Genomic DNA, 3,497 nt, shown 5'->3' with positions numbered 1-3,497 from the left:
AGGGAAGGGAAGGGAAGGGAAGGGAAGGGAAGGGAAGGGAAGGGAAGGGAAGGGGCTGCAGGAGCGGGCATCAGCTGTGTGAGCATCCCACCCCCGTCCATGCCACCCTGCTCCTCCTTCTGCCTGAGCTCCCACTGAACCATCCAACCACTGATGGTTGGACTAGATGACCTTAATGGTCTTTTCCAACCTTAAAGATTCTATGAACCCGGTTCAGTGTTTTTAAAAGGTATTTTAATAGCAGCTACGCTATTTTGCTAACATTTTGCCTTAATGCTCAGTATAATAGACTAATCACATGGAGGGCTTTTAATATGAACCTCCTTTGTGTATAGAAGGTGGCTCTATTTGGATGGGTCTGCCCTGGAAATGCGCAGTGCCAGTGGAGATGCTCATATCACATTTTTCCTGCCGACCCAACAGCCACCTGCCACACAGTATGGGCAGCAGCCACCTGCAGCTAGAGCTCAGCAAAGCCTCCAAAATGAGGATTTTTAGTGGTTTTCTCCCTTTTTGACCAAGCTTTCCTTAAGAAAGCAAGGTTTATGCAATCACGTGCTCAGCATGTTGCCTGTCTCCCCTAATCACTCTCCAACTCAGCAGTCAGACTCGATAGAAGGTGAGTGACAGCTGGAAATCTCAAAGATATTGAATTCCTGGAGGTTTGGTGGAAATGGGCAGGCAGGCAGAGATGAGAGTCCTGCTTGTTCGGCCCAGCCGGGCGGCAGCAGCAGGCTCTGCAGAGCCCACCAGCGGGAAGGAAAACCACGAAAGCTCCGACCCAGGGAATGGAATGAATGAAAGCAGACCTCATTCTGGATGTTGAAATCAGTCAGTCTGAGGTACTAGCCCTGGAAAAGCAGCCTTCTATAGTGCTGACAGGCGCCTAACAACCTGTTCCCAAATAGGAAGTGCAATTTCCATGGGAAATTCTTTTTTTTTTTTTCCTCTCTTGGTGAAAGAATTAAAATATTCAGAAAAAAAAAATTCTTTCTGCTGCAGCTCAGTGCAGACTGGAACATTTCAGCACAGAAAGCGCGGAAGCGCCTCCCGCGAGCATCTTCCACGTGGAAATGTCCAGGTCCCCTGGTTGCTGGGGAAGGTGTGAAGGGGAAGGAGAGCACGGGCAGAAGGCGGAGAGAACCCCGGGATTGCTGTTGGGATGGGTTTGCAGGGCACACGGGCGGCCTTTATTTGCATGCAGGCTGCGAAGCACCCACTTAGAAATGCCTCAAGACCTACTTGCAAGACTAAGTAAAAATACCTCCCTGGGTCCCGGATCGACGGAGCTTGGAAGGAGGTTTCCAAAATGGGCTCGTCTCCCTGCCTGCGCGGAGGCCGGGGTTGTGACTCCCCGGGAAGCTGTTTGTAGGTCTCTGTTGGCGGGATGCAGGCACCCGCCTTCCCCAGCGCTCCATCCCTGCTGTAAGTAGGGCTCCCTCCTTCCCGGAGCGTTACACAACACGGCTCCCCGGCTGCACTCCCTCCCTCCTTCTGCTGCCCCATCTCGGCCATGGGCTCGGGAAGCCTTTCCCCAGCCGCCAGCCGTGCGCACGTCTTATCAAAAGCCAAAGCCGTGGCCAGATGAACGGCGATGCTCATAAACGCCTTAGAAGGCAAATGTTAACGAGCACTGAGCGGAGGGCAAGAAGAGCCCTTAATCGCATTAGCTCCGCTGCCAGAGCTGATGAACGTCCCCAGGCCCGGCTCCCGGCCCAGCCAGGCGGCACAGCGGCAGGCCGAGCTCCCGGCCCCAAGCGAGCCGAGCTTAACCCCAAAGAAATGCCTCCTCTGAGCGGATGGTGCTGGCACCACGTGGCTCTGCAGTCATGAGTCCCACCGGGCGTCCGATGGCTCTACCGAGCGGGAGTGGGAGGCACTGCCCAGCTCCCTGCTGATGCTTGCTGATAAATCAGAGCTGGGGATACGGGGCAGAACTGACCCCCCCCGGGCAAGCACAGGGAGAGGCCTCTGCAGGGTGCTGGAGAAAGGAGCCTGCCTGAAGGAAGGCTTCTCCGCACCGTCATTACGCTGCGAGGCTGGAGGAGAGGGAGGTGCATTTATGCACTGCAGCTCGGCTTGCATAAATAAGCCATGTGCCAGGTTTTCATACTGGAAGCTCTGCTCCCAGCTCGTGTAACTGCCTGGGCTTTTTTATGCGGCCAGGAAATTATGATATAAAAATATACGTATAAAAAATAACGGCTCTCCTCAGATCAGCGGCCACGTGAGCGGTGCCTGCTGTGCTGCCCTGCCTGTGGTCCTGCTCGCCCCGCACACGCGCTCACGTGCCGCTCCACAACACACGGCGATGGGTTTTTTACGACGCCAGTCTGCAGTTCCCCCTTGGGGGAAAACGTGGTTTAATTTTTATTATAACCTTAAAAAGGAGACTGGCGAGGCATCTCTTCCATAAATTTTGGAAGTGACATTTACTTCCGCGCGCGTTAAAGTCGCTGACGGACAAACCCAAGGAGCAGTGTCCCCTGGGCAGGGCACCTGCGGCTCAGGCTCAGCTCTGCCCCAGGGCTCCCTCTGAGCACAGCACATCCCCCCCCTCCACGTGCTCCCCATCCCCAATGTGTGCCCCACAGGAGGGCTCCAGGGATGCTTTCTGGCTGAGGAACCCCAGGTGCAGGGCCAAGGGACCCCACACAGCAGTGCCTTCCACCCTACCAGTGTTTCTGGCTGGCATGGGTTGTTGCCCATCCTGGCCAGGCTAGAATGAAGTTTGCTGTGTGAGAGCAACAGATCTCCTTGGCCACCGAATCCAGCTCCCCGCTAGTCAGGAGCCTGCCAAGTTTCAATTTGAATACACATAAAAGACCTCAACAGCTGGGTGTTTAATTACAGGGCTAGGAATCAGGCTCCGCAGAGCCCTATCAGGTTATTGCAGCTCCCTCGAGCTGGCTGCATGGTGTGCCAGGAGCGGCCCTGCGTAGCCCAGCAGCTCCAGCTCTGGCTGAGGGTGCAAAAGCTCAAGGAAGCAGAAAACACAGTGAGCTGAAGGCAGGGCACAGAGCTCAGCCCCTTGCTTGGGCAGAGGTGTCACAGTGGTTCTGAGCGTGCTGTGGGCAAGCTGCTCTGCCTCCTGTGGGTCTGTCCCTGGGAACGTCCGTCTGTCCTGCTTGGTAGGGCTTGCTCTGGGTGGCCCAGAGCCCGAGTGAGGACCTCACCATCACCGCACAAGGCACCTGCCCAGGGCTTTGCTCTGCTCTCTGCTATCCAGCAGCTCAAAGCTAGCACCCACTGCCTCCTCCAAGTGCTCCGTGCACTGTGGGTAGATAGAGCAGCGGAGGAGCCAGCAGCAAACGTGCAACTTCCCCAGCACAGGGGGCTCGCTGGAAGGTGTCCAATTAGTTAACGAGCACTCCAGAGCAAAGCACTGTCAGCAGTCAGTAATTAATTGCCACAAGACAAGTGGCAGTGAAAACATTTGAGCAACTCACATCTGTCCTAGGGATGGACGTAAGAAAAGAGGATGAGGGGACGAGCAT

The sequence above is a fragment of the Numida meleagris genome, chromosome 9 (genome assembly GCF_002078875.1).
Source record: "Numida meleagris isolate 19003 breed g44 Domestic line chromosome 9, NumMel1.0, whole genome shotgun sequence".
Taxonomy (NCBI): domain Eukaryota; kingdom Metazoa; phylum Chordata; class Aves; order Galliformes; family Numididae; genus Numida; species Numida meleagris.
The sequence above is the reverse complement of the archived record's forward strand: the minus strand, read 5'-3'. Positions refer to the sequence as shown.